Source organism: Gopherus evgoodei, chromosome 2 (genome assembly GCF_007399415.2).
Source record: "Gopherus evgoodei ecotype Sinaloan lineage chromosome 2, rGopEvg1_v1.p, whole genome shotgun sequence".
In the NCBI taxonomy this organism is placed as follows: domain Eukaryota; kingdom Metazoa; phylum Chordata; order Testudines; family Testudinidae; genus Gopherus; species Gopherus evgoodei.
In genome coordinates, this window is record NC_044323.1 from 187,728,911 (window position 1) to 187,746,142 (window position 17,232).

General features: G+C 39.3%; 1 non-coding gene across 1 annotated transcript; it reads right to left on the reverse strand.

Annotated features, from left to right (window-relative positions):
* Positions 1-12,936: 12,936 nt before the first annotated feature.
* Positions 12,937-13,052, reverse strand: LOC115647292. The gene has a single exon (XR_003999253.1). It is a non-coding gene; the product is annotated as a U5 spliceosomal RNA (small nuclear RNA).
* Positions 13,053-17,232: the final 4,180 nt, after the last annotated feature.

Sequence of the window (17,232 nt, forward strand, 5' to 3'; positions counted from 1 at the left end):
ATCTCAGCAATCTAAGGGTATACTTTTATTGTGCCTATCAAGATGTCTCAAAATAAAAAGGCAAAGTCCAGGATGAGAGGTGGTTGCGTGCCACCTTTGTGCCTCCTGCATTCTGCCTGCTCACTGGGAGCAAGACAGTTTCTCACTTTGAACAAAATCCTGGCCCCAGAGAAGTCAATGGGAGTTCTGCCATTTACTTCAGCGAAGGCCAGGATTTCACCCTAAATTACAGTGCATAACACGATGGGAACAAAATCTCCATTGGGCCCCATGTACCAATGTATGGCAAATAATATATATGAATACACACATACGTAGGGGAGAGGAGAAATTGTTCAAAAGTTAGGGTGCTAGCCTTTGGCTTAGGAGACCTCAAATAAATTCCATGCCCTGCCATAGACTTTTTGTGTGATCTTGGGCAAATTGCTTAATGTTTCTGTGCCTCAATTCCCTATCTTTAAAATGGCAATAATACTTCCTGGGGTGTTGTGAGGATAAAGTCATTACACAGAGTGTGAGGTGGTCAGGTACTATGATGATGAGCACCGTATAAGTGCTTGAGATAGAAAAGTAGACCAACACAATAGCTCAAACTAAGAAACTATCAAAGGAGAAAGAATAAAGGCAAGCTAGATTCTGATCTAAACTTCAGAGTCGTCCTCCTGGATTTACACCAATGTAAATTAAATCAGACTCTAGACCTGAATTTGCAAATAGATTATTTTATCATTCCAAAAATGGATACATGTACTGTTTACACAAGCACATGGGACACTGCATACACACATGCTCAAACACCTGCCTGTTACACATGTACTGGCTTCCTGTTTAATTAGACATGGCCTGTTGTGTTTGTGTGTTGATTTTTGATATGATGCAAAGAGGTCTTTTCATTCCCCTTTATCAGAGGTTCCCAAAGCCAAGACAGGTGTCTCAGGGATTAAATCTAATTTAAAAAAAAAAGAGTGGAGTGTGGGGGTGGAAGGAAGGGACATATCAATCCTCAATGAAGCTAGAATTTGAGAGCAGGGAGCAGGTGCAGTGAGAGACTTCATGCATCCGGCTCATTTACTCCACCATGTTCTGTGGAGGTCCAAATATTAGTCTTTTCATCCCAGGGTGACACTGGCAGCATGAAGCCTCTGTTAAGAGAAAGACAAGCCCAATCTGTTTAATACCTCAGATGGCAGCCTCAACACCATGGCTACCGTGGTAACCAGACCCTACTTCAATCATTGCTGCTTTTGTTGGCTGGCAGCAAAATGAAACGAAGTGCCACTTCTTACCATTGTATAGACTCATACATAATAATCCTCTCAAAGCTTATCTTAATGAATTAGCAATTACTGTATTAGATGGGAGAGAGGCTGCAGCTGACAACAAGCCACATTTCCCCTTTGTTTTCTTTATTTTTATGAGCATTCATTTTATTTTTGAGCTAGAAAGAGGTCTTTTTTTTTTAAATTATCAGCCCTTTGGATGTTCTACTGAAGTCAAGAGGCCTGAGTTAGAACTGCAAGATCTTTTTAAGGCTTGATCCAAATACTGTTGCCAACTCTTGCAATTATCTCGCAGTATTTGGTGGTTTTCCTTCAAGCCCTGTGATTATGTGAGAATATCACATTTTCTTTTTTTTAAGGTAATTTCTATCCCTCAACATTGAGGAGTAAACCTTGAAAATGAGATCTAGGTACACCCTAAAGGCTCAAAATCCACAAGGCAAATATATATTTGTTATAAGTTATTTTTAAAGTCTTATGATTTTAAGTCAATCACATTATTTTATTTTCAGGCCTGAGTGATGATTTATGAATACTTTGTGCTGACAACACAGTATCACTGCCTTTCTTCTAAAATAAAACCAAGATTTCTCCTGTCTATAGTTTCAGCTCTGAAAAGAACACTAGTGTCTCTCTCTCTCTCTCTCTCTCTCACACACACACACACACACACACACACACACACACACATTTGTGACACGAGATCTTATTAGCGGTACCTACTTACAAACTACCATTAGCTCACCATAATTTTATTGGGCACCTATCATAGGGTTTCTTATTTTCTCCGGTATTACTCAGGCTATTGCAATTAAAAGTAGAATTTGGCATCATGATATTGCTCCATTAACCCCATTGGGCCCAGTTCTTGTCTCATTGTTTCGCAACATTATAACTCTGATGAATTCCATGCAGTTACTTTTGGCTTATACCAGTGTGAGCAAAGAATGACTCATCTTCTCATATGACACTTGGATTCTAATCTTCCTTGCATGAGTGTAAAACCAAGGCAGTCATGCTAGTGTGCATTTAGAACCAGGCAACATGGACCAGATTCTCAGCTGGTGTGAATTGGCATACGTCTATTGAAGTCAATGAATCTACATCAGTTTGCACACTCTGAAGGGCAGTCTATGCAACTATGCAATAACAGTGGGGGTCAATTCTGAATGTTTTCAGAGCTCAACAGAGTTTATGGGGCAGCTGCTAAGATATGAAAAACAGCAGAGGATGAACTCTCCACCATTGTCTCAGGCCTCCTCTCCGCGTACAACTCATGTCAGATCCTATACCATTGGCAAGGTGTATTATTTTCAGTCATCACAGAAAAACCAGAGTGGTGTGACTATGATCAGTCTCACTGATGAGATGGGTATGAAAGTATATGAGGCTGGGTAAGGGTGGAGCCTTCCCTAAATCAAGCAGGCTTGCTTCTTGGGTTCTCACAATAAATCTACATTGCAGTCAGAGGCGTGACTGCAGTACTTGTAGACATACCCATGCTAGCTTTGATCTAGCTAGGTTGAATAGCAGTGAAGTCACAGTAGCACGGCTAGCAGGCTAGCCACTTAAATAGATACCCAGATCCAGCCGGGCTTGTACCTTGTGCTGCCAGCCATGGTGCTGCAGCTTCACCGCTATAGTTATTTGAGTTAGCGAGATCATAGCTAGTTCAGGTATGTCTACACTAGCTGCAGTCATAACTCTGATTGTCATAGAGACATACCCTGAGCTTTTAGGCTAGATCAGATCTCTTCTGAATGATCAGGCAGACGAAGTAATGAACCTGCTCTGCAGGCTAGGCCACTGACAGCAACAGAGGAAAAATGAAAACATAAGAAAGGAGCTCAGAAGAAGGAGATCCAGACTCAAAGAAGAAGTGTTTTCTCTGGAAAGAGCTAGTGTCCCTTTTCTCCTAAATTCCAATGTCTTTCTTACCCTTTCCCCACGGCTGCTCTCAGGGGTCTAGTCTTCGGGGCAGACATTATTTCAAATGCCTGGGGAATACTAAACAACTCAAAAGAGAGGGAGAGGAATGAAAACCTCAAGAACTTGAAAGAATAAAAAATTGGGGGTTCTTTGATTGACATTCTGGCTTTTAGGCCTTTAGGGTTTGCATTTTCAAGCTTTTTTTCTGAAATCATGAGAGCTAGGAACTTAGCTTACATGTAAAAATAGTGAGATTCTCATATACTCATGGGACTCTAATAAATGAGACTGAAAAATACCTCCAATTTTGCAAAAGCTCAGGATAAAAATTGTGAGTCGGTAACACTGTGACCCTACTTGCTTTTGCTCCTAGACTGGTTAGATAAAACAAAAATATTATAAACTTATTCTTATTTTCACACATTTATTTTCACCAGCCTCCCTCATGTTAAATATTTTCTGCTTCTTCTATTCAGAGTCCTAGAGAGAGTGTCACCATATGCTCACTGCAGGAAAGCAGTTCTAAAGATCCCCATGTTATAGAAGAATACATCTAGGCACAAACTGGCTAAGTAACTTGACAAATGCCACACAGTAAGTCAGTGGCAGAGAAACAGAACATAGATCCCCTGACTCCAAGAGGTGCTTCTCAGCCAGAAGAACATCTTTCCTCTCCTACACCTGTAAGATTTTGAAGCCAGTCTACATTTTCTTTTGTTGTGCTGCTAGTTGCATCTTACAACTGCCTTTCCTTTCCTTTTGTTCTTCCTAGTGATTCTTCTGTTAAGTATTCTCCCAATGTTCAAAATTCGCATTGACCTAAGCAACTGTGGCAGACACTGCTACTGCAGTGAGTAAGGATCCTTTATTCAAGTTATTAATTCTACACTTTTCATCCCAAGAATAGTTGTAAGATGCATAGGCAGCGAAAAATGCCATTCTCATCAATATGAACATACTTAAATGTGTTTAAAACTAGAGCTGGCTCTCAACCAGAACTCTAGATCTGAATCCCTTACATCTTGCCAGCATCTGAAATCTGAAACCAAAGCTGGATGTGAATTTTGCAAGTGGCCCTTCTCTTTAGAGTGAGATGAACAAAAACCCCAGCTCTAATCAGACCCAAATGTTGGTGGTTTGAATGCAGATCCAAAATTTCATCATCATCTCCAAGAAAACACAATAAATTAGGCATCTCAGTATGGAAAATCCTGAGCTTTGAAGATAAACTACAAGGCCTGCCCTGTAAGGGAGACAATTGCCCACATCAGAAAGTGGATAGTACCTCTGTTCACACACACTGTAATGAGTGATTTTAGTACAGACAACGCTACAGTGCTACCTCATAAAAAACAATTGCAAGTGGCAGTTCTCAGAGAGCCAGAATTCACATGATCACCCACGTTGCACTTTAATTGGTACAGCCAAAGAGGGACATTTTAAAATAACTGAATAGACAGATGGCTAAGCAAGGCAAAAGTACTAACAGAGTCTAGTTTAGAGTGGCCAGATAATTGCAGTCCAAGAGGAGCACCACAAATTAAGCAGATTATCTATAGCTAGCAAATCTGTAAAGCAAGTGAAAGAGACCCTCTGTGCTCTGTCTGTTAATTCACCCTAGAATAATTTACTAACACACACTTTGGACCAGTGGCAATTGCAGATAAATCTCAAGCAGATTTGGGGATTTCCATTCAATCATAAGTCTTTGGCACAAGGACCTCTTGCTAACATTTGTTTATGCAATTTTTCTTTGTACATCACTGGGAACAGAACCCCTGTCTCCCAGCTCACTACTTTTAACATAACACCATACTTCCTTCATCCATGGCATAATAATTATGTATTTAGTTAATGCTAATGCCAAAGTGTCCCAGTAAGGATCAGAACTCTACTGAGCTGCTTACTATACAAAAAACAAGACATATTCCCTGCTCCAGATAGTTTAAAATCTACAGTGAAATAAGATGCAACAATGAAGTGTAACAAACGATAGTGGGGAGGAAGGACAAAGAAATTAACAATAAGATCATATAGTTTACATTGGTCAGCTAGGTGCACAGTTGGATAGTTCTCAATCATTTGGGAGTTCTGTTGTCCATTTTCTTTTAAAAATAAATAAAAGCAGCTACCTTTGGACCGCTGTTCAACCTAGCCATCATAGTTAGCTGTTTGTTTCTAGGCATCACAGCAGAAATGGATCTTGAAGGATTTAAAGGAGAAGGTAGCAACCTTACAGGTTAATGCAACATGGGAATTCCACATGTAAAGGACATTATGGAAGAAAGCACAGAAAAGTGTTGGGGAAAGGCAGACAAATGGTCATTCAAAGCTGTCGTAGTTGGGGAGGCTGAAGGAGTGGGGGCAATTCAGTAAGAGACAAGGGCAAAAAGGGACAAAGATTCAAAGGGCCCTGAAGGTGAGGATAAGAAGCTTGAATCCAATGTAGAAGACAGGGAGGAAGAGAGTTAGTGAAGGTAGAAGTGGCACAGTCAATACAATGGGCTAGGAAGATAATCCTAGTTCCTGAGTTCTGTATGGGCTGACAGGGGTGATGTGAGTGTCAGAGGAGAGGTCTGTTACATGCCCAGTAATGGAAATCGAGGCCCATGCTTTTTCAGCATACGTATAGAATTACATTTAGTTTACTAGCAAACAATGGCATCTAGCCTCTATTTTCAACTAAAAGCCCCGATGTAACTCCCATTAAATGAATGACCACGCTGTGCTAATATCAAGGGAAGACTATTTTAATAACAAATTTCTGATGGCTTGGAGGGGTTTGGGCAGTTGGATATAGCATATAGCATTCACACTCTTTGAAAAATAATTTATTTTTATCATTCCAAAAAGTAGACTGGAACTTTCTGGTCAAAGCTTTTCCATCAAAACCATCCTTTTGATGGAAACTGGCTTTTTGACAAAATGGAAATTCTCACACACAAAATTCTGTTTTCATTGAAAAACAACATTTTGGGAGCAATTCCATCAACTGCGCACCAAAAGAAAATGGCATTAAATTTTTTCTATGAAAATCCAAAAAGCTTAGAAGAAAAGCTTAATTTTCATCAAATTGTCATGGAATGAGAAAGAATGAGAATCATTCCTGACCAGCTCTTCTCACAAGATTTCTTGGACTTCCTGGCTCCAAGAAGCCTGAAAATGCAGCCTCAGGGTCATTTTCAATTTTTTTTAATGTAGTTTTGATCTAAGTCCATTTGAGATTACATTTCATTTGTACCTATGGGCCTGATTCTCGATGGTGCTAAATGCCTACTGTAAGATGCTGGGCAATATTAATTCCCATTGGTCTCAGTGGGAGTGGATGGTGTTCAGCATTTCAAAGAAGTATGTGTTATGTTTGTCTTATCACTGGAGGAGGGAAGGGAAAAGGTTTATTTCCCTTTGTTGTGAGACTCAAGGGATTTGGGTCTTGGGGTCCCCAGGGAAGGTTTGGGGGGACCAGAGTGCCCCAAAACACTCTAATTTTTTGGGTGGCGGCAGCTTTACCAGGTCCAAGCTGGTAACTAAGCTTGGAGGTTTTCATGCTAACCCCCATATTTTGGACGCTAAGGTTCAAATCTGGGACTAGGTTATGATAGCTACACAGTTAAAAAGACCACCATCACCACTAACAATTAGCACCTTGTGAGACAGATAAGACTTAAAACAAATAAAATACCTAAAGGACAACCAAAGGTGGCATAATTTTTTTAAAAATGTTTACATGGTTTGAAGTTTGAGCTTTGGATGAAAACATAAGTTCATCTACTTCAATGTAATATTTATTTGAATTACAAACAATGTCACAATGCAAACAGTCACAAAGAAACATGACTATAGCCTTACAAAATTAAATTTAAAGTCCTATCACACATCACATCGCTCAGCCCCGCAAAAAGTTAATTAAATTTTGATCCTATACTCATTCACCTAAGCCTAGAATATACCCTAAAGGTTTTGAATTAAGTGGGATGGGACGAACAGCTCCTGTAACACAAAAAGCAAGAAGACTCAGTGGAAAAAACAAACTCATTAATACCATACATAACTTAAGCCTACATGTAACTACTGTGTTTCAGGATAGACAAATGAAATCTGTTTCATTTAATGTTTCGTGACTTCCTTTCACATTATATTTCTTCTCAGTGGTCTTGGCCTGGCCAGGCAATACTCTGTTAAAGCCTCATTTTCAAAACCCCTGGTTTAAGAGATGACATTTTAATGTAGTCAGTGCCCATCTCCTGAGCTTTATCATGAAAGAAATGTCTGTTCTGTGGAGATAAAGAAAGCACACAGAGAGATGCAGAACCTTTCACAAGAAGCTCTCTGTGCTTCTGCATTAAGTCGTTTGTTAATTAAATCTCATTTTAGTTTTTGTTCAGCAGAAGTGAAGCATTTGATGTAGTCTTTATATCCTGTCAGATGCTCATCTCCCTCATACTACATCACCAAAAGACCACTTGGAATCTTCCTCACACACCAGTTCTACTTTAGTATCTCCAGTGACTTAGGTGTATGCTGATTTCATAGGCTAGTAAATACGGTATATTATTTCTGTACTAAGTTGTCACAGCGCATCTGTTCACTTGCATGAAGCAATAAACAATGCTGTTACAACTTTGTGCTGATCTCTTCTCTGCAAAGTGGCACCTACTTCACCATGACATGTTGGCTGCCACAATCCCAAGTGCAGCTGAACAATTGCTGCCCAAACATTAGTACTTTTGATATATGAGTTTATTTAAAGCCTCTATCAGACGCTGATGATTGGCTGAAAACACCTGCTTCACTGCAACCATGATAAGACTCTCAGCCCAGTGAAACACAGATCATCATTCATCATCAAGCATTTAAACTTTGCTAATAGTTAACTTTAAACTCTATTGCTCTACTCCTTCCGTTTACCTACCGAGCAGCAAAAGATGAAGGGTGCTGCGTTAAGTCATCTGTCTGCAGGCATATGCCAATATTTACACTCACTTATTTTTTTATTTCCTGTAATGCAAATGGTTACTTAGAGAAAAAAAAATGCAACCAATCATCATGCCAATTTTGCTACCAAGTGCAGTCCACACTCTTCACGTGGTACAGATCTTCAAGAAATACATTCCGTGACTTCTGTCTAGACACAGACCAGTTGTGCAGAACCTACTTGTACTGACAGGAAGCATAAAGGGATTGTGACCGTAACCATCACAATCAAATTTGCTGCCTTGTTTGGCTAAGCAAAAGTCAAGGGGGACAATTAAGGGATCAATGGTGATTACGGTGCAACAAAACACAGCAGCCTAGGCATAAATAACTCAAGGGAAAGAGGCATTCAGTACAAGGACAGTCCACACCCGAGGGCTGAAGGACTTAATAAAATACAGCGTCATTGCAAATGCCCAAAATCTGTAGATTGCCTTCCTGATCATTCGAGCCATGATGACCTATGTATCTCAAATAAGGCAGCAGGAGTCAATATTGTATCTCTTCAGCTACCTATTTCCCAGAAGCACAAAATGAATTAGAAAAGTCAGATGTTGGTTTTCAGATGCTCCCCAGCTTCAGTCAGTGTTTGATTCTCAGAACTTCCTCCTCCCACCCAGCTGCCTCTCTTTTTCAGAGATCTGTGGTGATCTTAAATATCATTGTCTCGCACTCCCCTCCTGGCCATCGGCTTCACCTGCCTACTGCCAATTTTAGTCTGATCCAGGTGTCTTGGGCTCTCCTGGTGCTTCTCTGCTGCACAGATGAATTTCTATTAATTTATTTTCATAGTTATTAAATTGCTGAGGGTAAGCCCTCTGTGTTTATACAAGAGGGGAGGAAGAAGAGTGTCAGACTAAGCACAGACTTTCCACGCTCCTCAGTGCAAGACCTAAGCAAGCCTAGGTCTATTGTCAACACTAACTTCGCAAAAGTCAGTGGGGAGCTGTGAAATGAAGGCAGAGGTAGGGATGACCCCTTCCTCCCATTTGACACTGGCCAGTTGCGTTCACAATATGCTAGGCACTGTAATAAGTTTCCTTGCAATATATTTTTCAGTCTCTGAGTATGTTTGTGGGCTGTATAAGCATTCCAAGTAAGGCATGGTCCCTGGTAAACAACAAGGAGAACGAAGTTGGAACTCAAGCTGTTTTCTTCAAAAAACACCTTCTGCTTAAGATATGTGACTCAGTGTATCATGACTGATACAAACAAAGGAGAGGAAGTTGCCTGTAGAGTTTACAATCTAATTCAGGGGTAGGCAACCTATGGCATGCGTGCTGAAGACAGCACACAAGCTGATTTTCAGTGGCACTCACACTGGCTGGGTCCTGGCCACTGGTTCAGGGGGCTATGCATTTTACATTTAATTTTAAATAAAGCCTCTTAAACATTTTGAAACCTTATTTACTTTACATATAACAATAGTTATTTATATATTATAGACGTCTAGAAAGAGACCTTCTAAAAAGGTTAAAATGTATTACACGAAACCTCAAGTTAGAGTGAATAAATGAAGACTCAGCACACCACTTCTGAAAGGTAGCCAACCCTCGATCTAATTATTCCCTCCCTTACCCTTAATATCACGGTAACCTTCTTTGTGCTAAAAGAAGGCTTGATGCAATTTGCTCCAGAGCCCAAAAATAGTCACCTGATTTTATACATCAAATATAATCGAATGCAAGAATTTTGAGAGAGAGCTCTGAGTTTTTCAGACATGATGCCAACATTTTAAACTGAAACTTTCAAAGGGACCAAGAGGGTATGACAAGGGCTCCTCCCATCGCTGTAATAAACTCATCTCCCCAGGAAGCGGTAGCTAGGCTGATGGAAGAATTCTTCCATCAACCTAGCACTGTCTATATGGAAACTTAGGTCACAATAATTATGTCACTCGCCAGTATGGATTTTTCATCCCCTTGAGCAACGTAACTCAGTTGCTCTAATTTTCTAGAGTAGACCAGCCTTATGTTCTCCAAAGTTCATTTGCAGCCTTGATAAGTGTGTTGAATAACTCAACAGCAAACTTCTGACAGATTAAGGAGCATCACTAACAAGCCCTGATGAGTGATAGTTACAATTTTAGGCTTGTACATAAAAAAAGCATTTAAATGCTAAGAGTCTAAAGTGCTGGTGACTTTAAAGAGAAACAGGGAGGTCTTTGGGGCACCTACAGGGATGTCTGCCTCTTCCTCCACCACACCCTCTTCTCAAAAACAAAACAGTGCTCCTGAGTAAATGCCAATGCATTAAATTCCCAAGTCACAACAGTGTTTTTCTGGTTTTAATATAGGGATGGGGAGGAGAATATTAGGCTTTAAAGACTCCATTTTCACAAGCAGTCTCCAAATTTGCATGTCTGAACTTTGGCACACAAAAATTAGGAGTTTCTGATGAAAATCAGGTGGTAGATATCGAACCATCCAATTCTTTTATGCAAATGATATTTGTCCAATTGAATCCACTCCTTCTGGTATCAAGTATTTCACACCCAATAGTTTAGTCTATGTAAATCTAGGGTCTGTTCCTGCTCCAAATAATGTCAATAGAAAAAAATTTGAATTGGCTTTAGTAGTACAGGATCAAGCCTTTAGGCCCTGATTCAACAAAGCACTTAAACATGTGCTTTGCTTTAGGCATGAGATTACGTGTTTTGCTGAATCAAGGACTCAGAGTCCAACTCTAGAAGGAAACTGCCCTGAAAAAATGTAACAAATACTTTGTAATAATATCAAGCTCTCTCTCTGTAGGAGTGAAATCAATTAAAATACATATACCATGTAAGCCAGTGGTCTGAATAAGCTCTCCCCTGCCATCTATTGATGAACTGGGATAAAACACCTCAGAAACTAGACTATATTTGCCTTGGATTAACCTATTTTGCGTAGGTGATCTGCAGACATACCTGCTTTGCCAAAGTGATCAACTTGTCCTGTTTTCAGTTAAGATTAACATAAATCTTGGATGCAGGGGTAATGAAATTTTGTTATCCTTATTGTATGACTAAACAGTAGCAGAACTGCGCTGAATATGCACTAACAGTGAGCAAGGGAGAAGAGTCACCCAAAATTTAACCTCACTCACTCAGCAGGGATAGTGATGCCAAATCCAATTGAAAATCAGAGGGATTGGTGACAGGTAGTCCTAACTGGTGGATGTAGACTCCGAAGTGTCATTTGATACCTGCCCCCCCTCCAATGTTTAAAGATGGAGCTGAATAAATGCAACTGAGAATACTTGTTTCTTCTCTGTGATCATGAGAGCTGAAGTCATTGATAAACTGGTCTAGGGGGCTGAGCCTTACACCTGGTTGAGGACAGTGTTGCGATGAAAGACAATGCAGAGGAGGCCTCAGCAGTGAGGTCCCCCACTGCCCAGTGAAATTATTAAAAGCTGAAATCACAAGACTGGGCTAGATGAAAGAACCTCAAAACACACCATGGTGACAGCAGCAGTGGTGAGCAGCTTCCTGCTTTTAATTTTTTGAGCACAAAACAGTTGTGAACAACTGGTCAAATTGAATTTGTCTGAAAAGTCAAGTCAATGTTTCTGGTTAACATTTTGCAATATTCACCTAGCTCTATTGATCAACTTGACCAAACCCTTTAAGGTTTCTTATTTAGTGGTCTCCAATAAGAAACTAACCTCAAATGAGTTAGAGGTTTGGATGTGCATTCAAAATTTCAGGGGGTTATTAGAGTATCTGCACTATTTGAACCTTGAGTCTGCAAAAGAAGGTTGGCAATTTCATGTCCTCATGCAGTATTTCAGTTCTTCCTGTCCTGACTGAATCAGAGAAGCATACAAATGAAAAACAATTAGGGTGACCAGATGGCAAGTGTGAAAAATTGGGAGAGGGGGGTAATAGGAGACTACAGAAGAAAAAGACCCAAAAATCTGGACTGTCTGGTCATTCTAAAAACAATAGAGAAAAGAACATTAATGGAAAGGTTGGAAGCCTCAAAAGAGCTACAGTTCACATTTTGGGGGAAGATTCCAAACTGGGGGTTGAGAGAAGACATAAAGAGAAAAAGGTTCTTAATTTGTCCAAACTAGTTTACCCATCTCTAGTGGGATGTGCTTAATGAATACTTGTTGAAGAAAGAGACCTCTTTCCATACATCACGCCAAAACTACAGTGAAGATCTAATACAGAGCTGGGTGAATATTTTTGGCAGAAAAATTTTTTACTCCCCAAAAATGCAGATTTTGGTTGACCAAAACATTTCATGACTTGGTGTCAAATTTGCAGAATTGTTTCAGTCAACCCCCCCACCCCAAATTTTAAAAAAATCTAAACATTTTGTTTCAACATGTTCTAAAGGAAACCTGTCTATTTTGTGATTCAAAATTACTTTTCTTTTCAAATTGTACTTGCATTTTATTTGAATTGAAGGTTTTCACATGTAGATGGGGCTAACAGATGTTCTACAAGTGATGATCAGATTGTTGGGGGCAGGGGAAGGGTTTTAAGGGATCCTTTGAAATGATCTGAACAGGAGGCAGTTCTGAGTTAAACAGTGTGGCCCAGCTAAACTGCTTCTTGATATTGTAGGTGGGATTATCAAAGGCACTCAGAATTGGTCTAAATCTTCTTCCATTGAAGTAATTGGAAAGTTCTACCATTGATGGTAATGAAAACAGAGTCAGAACAATATTGAGTGCTCTTGCCAATCTCACCCAGATTTGAAGCAGGAGCCACGGTATCGTCCAGTATGAGAGTTGTATCCCTCGCCTCACTAGGTAGCTCAGCTTCACCGAAATGAAGCCTCAAAAAATTGGGTAGAAACTCATAAATGTTCCTTTCCACGGAAATCTTTAGTAAAAGGTGAAAGATTTATATGATCTGAAGAGAAACCAGAGTATGGTAGCTGAATTTCTGCTGCATGCAGGGCACAGTTGCCTGTAGTTCTTGCATTAACTCCATTGTGTTAAAATGTCAAACAGGATCTTTGCCACTAGCATAAACATTTTAGAGATGCTTCAGGGAACATGCATTAGTGTGTATGTTTCTGTTAGTTCTTGTTTTTGCAACAGAGGGAGAAACACCAAAAGAAACACCAAACTGTGACTCTGGTAAGATTTCAGCACAGGTACTCATAGCTGAAGTTTTGGAGTTTTTTAACATTTAAAAAACTGGATAAAAATTGTACATGTGCAGGTCATATAAGAAAGATCCACATGCCACACTGGTATTGCTAAAAAAAATGGAGGGAGAAAGAGAGAATCACATTGCCTTCTCCACAGAATTTGCAAACTTATGAACAAAGCTTGCAAGTCACAAGAGACAGTGGTCCACAGAAGAATGTGATAGATCACAGAAATGTCAGGGAGACTTCAAGGTCCAATTTCTTTTTTTCTGTTTTAAATTGAATAAGTAAGTGTTTTCTCTGTGACTTTAGATGACTGTCAGGGTTGGAATTATGTTATATGGGATATTAAATCAAATAGACATTACAAATCTGCAGGATTTTGTAACTGCATACACCTATGTTAGGCACTGAAACAGGAAACATTCCATGCCCAGTCCCAGCTCTGTCCTTTGACAGTTTTTACACAGAGAAAAATGAATCAGGAAAAAAAATCAGGGAGAGTGCAATGTACTGAAGAGACAGAGCATGTTTTCTTTTTCTTCTAGGACAAAATTTAGTTGAATGAAGAATTAAACCTAAGAATTCCATATTACTTTGAGCTACATATAAACAAAGGACGTGTTCTGCTTGTCATAGTGAAGTTGCGGCAGTTGAATGAAGGGCACAATATAGCTAACTGCATATATTCTTCCCTTTATGCTCACATATAACTTCCTTTATGTTAAGAGCTATACTGGGGGAATGAAGAGAATATGTGTGCTTATATTTCATTACCTTTGGTTTTCTGAACCATTCTCAGATTATAAATTATAACCAGTGAGAACCCTAAAACCTTTGGGAAAAGTTCAGTGGAATTTTCCTACTTTCTATTGTTGTGGCACTGTCAAAGAAAATCAAAATGGACCACCATGCTTCTCCATTTACAGCATTGCACAACTGTGGCACTGTGAAGTATACTAAAATAAAATGCCTTTTTATATCTGCCAGAGTTAGAACAAACTGAGACTTTGCTAGACAACTACTAGACAGATGTAATTAAACATTATAATGTGCAAATAGCATTCCACAGTCAGCAATTACATTGCTCAGAAATTAAATGCTTTATTTACTCAAACAATTCCGTAAATCTCAGTGAATAAAGACTTCATTTACAAACAATGCAACACCAGATTTGAAAAACACAACAATATATGGTTGTAGACCGCTGCCTTCACTGAGTGACCAGGACCTTCATTGAGCTAGTCCCTTTCCTACTGTGGCACAATATGTAGAAGTGTGATATTCAAATCTGATAATCTGCTATCCTAAACTCTCTCAGATTTACTGACAGGAAATATAAATATGCTACAGTTGGTCAATGATCCCTGCACTTAAAATGCTGAGTCTTAGACCACTCTGTTGGTCAGCTACTATTTGTGGCTCCACGTGTTTGGCCAACTGGAGATAAATTTGTGAAGGAAGGAAATTGTCATCCATCTTGAATTCTATAGTACAATGTGATGCTTTAATTAAAGGGATCTATTCCAATCTCTTGGTATTTAAGCACATACTTATTTTATTTATAGGCTACATAATTTATTTCTAAGTGAATGTAGTGCTCCTGAAAGATTCCGGTTGAGTCCTTTAGTCAGGACAGATATAACACATACCATAGATATAAAAGCAGTGGCTCCCAACTTGCTTTTTACCCTCAGAGAGACCACCTTACGGGAGACATAAATTCAGTCTCTATGGCCCACTCAATCCTTGACTTCTGCTGACACTTTCACTGAGGCTGCCAATTATCCTGGAAATTTTTCCTTCATGATGAATTGGTCTGAGCCCATATTTTCTATAGAGAAATGACTGAGACAATCAACTGTTTTCGTATGAATCACTAAAAAACTCTGTAGGTTAGTTTGTCATTTTGATACAGAATAGGCTGGTATAGTTCATTTTAATATTGAAAACCCCACCCCAAATTTGTCTACTAGGAAGCACAAGCCATCTTCTTTATATTCTTTAATTAGTATTCAATAAGTTAATGAAATTTCACAGCATTTTATTACTATTATTGATTAATAAAGATATATGTTTCCTTACAGATGCCATGTTTAGATATGTAAATGATGTGTGCAGACTTTAATATGAGAAAGGGGCCATTTTCAGACAAGTCAAAATATGAACTCATAATTCACATACAATCTCAAAGTTCAGTGCTAAATGTGTGCCATTTATAGAGCATTCCCATATAATTCCCGCTCTTGAAAATAACATAACCCTGACATGGGAGCGTTACAGGTCTTATTCACTACTTGTAAAGTGCTTTGAGATGCTCATACAGAAGCCATCACATAAGTCTAAAGCATTATTATTACAATAAGTGGGTTGTTTAACGCTCCCACATAACCTTGGCTGTCGTCATTGTGTGCTTTTCAAACTCACATCAAGGTACAATAGGTGTGGCTCATGGTGCAGAGAGAAGTCAATGCTGCATAAGTTATTTTTTTTTTAAAGGCCCCTATCCTTTTGGCACTGTCAGGAAAGTTGGGCTGAAAGGGAGGAAAGTGAATGTCCCAATTTGGGAGAGGTGGAGAGTTGCACTAGTCCCAGGAAAGCATGGGAGCCTCTATGCTTCTCCTGAGGTGCCAGTCAGTAAGGGTTGCCATACGTGCTTCCTTCAGTGGCAGGCCATGCCTGCTATCTGTATTGGAGGTGAAGGCCTCCAGGACTGTCCCCCTCCTCCTGTTTGTCCCTTTCTATCCCCATTGGGGTGCCTTGTTCTGTGTGGACACTAGAAGAGAACATTCTGATTGCAGTTATGGGTGGGCCCCTCCATGAGAGGGATTAAATAAGGAAGCTAGACTCTGAAAAGATTAAATATGCTTTAGTTCACCATCTTGATGCGGACTAGATGCAAGCATTGCATCCAGTAATTCCATGACCTGTATTATGCAGAAGGTCAGACTGGGTGATTGTAATGGTCCCTCTTGTGGCCTTAAAAAAATAGCTATAAGTCCTTCTAACCTGAACCCTTGAGCACAAATGCAGGGTCCAGCATTAATCTAACTTTATCTTTTCAATGATAATAAAGGGAGCTCAACAAAATATTGGAAAAAGCCACTACTCGTTTGCGTACATGTACTCTTATTGAGGTTTGCTCTAGTGTGAACATCCCCTATTAATATTCATTAGAGTGGAGTCCTACAAAAGAGATGGCAAAAGAAAAAAAGATAAATGGGGAATGAAGGCATCATTACATATTATTATTACTTATCATCTTACCTTGCCACTGAAGCTTACATTTAGGATTTAAGGAAAGCAAGCCAGGAGGATTAGCAGTGGCTGATAAATAACGAGCTGGAGCTATCGGAGTCTGATTAAAGCAAAAGAAGATTATTAATGTGGTGCACGCACAGGAGAGAGATACAATTATCAGATTTGAAGGAAATTATAAAGCAAAATCCATTTGCAGGTTTATGAATCCCTGATAAAGGGATAAATCTGAAAAACGAATGAATGTACTGAACACTGGCTCATTCAAATTGTAAAAAAATTCATAGTAAAGTGATGCTACTTGTCACAAGAGCTTTGGCTCTTAAGAGTTCACTTTATAATATCCAAAACTATGAGATAGCTCTGAGTACACATTAGGGATCTGAAATAGCTGCCTTTAAAAAAAACAATACTGTAAGCAAGACTTGTATTAACCTTTTGGGAGGCATATTGCATGACAAGATGAAGAAATGTGGGGTTATTTTATTGTGCATCTTTCTTTGTCTAGTCCTCTTGGGAAAGAGTTCATTGCTCTTTGCTGCTACAGTACTTTGAATGATCAACACAGTGTATGACCTAACTCCAAATATAAAATCCCCAGTAAGTTCTTGGAATGTGTTGGAACAACATCTTGGAGTCATGGAGTTTAAGACCAGAAGCAACCTCCAGATCATCTAGTTTGACCTCTATATCACAGG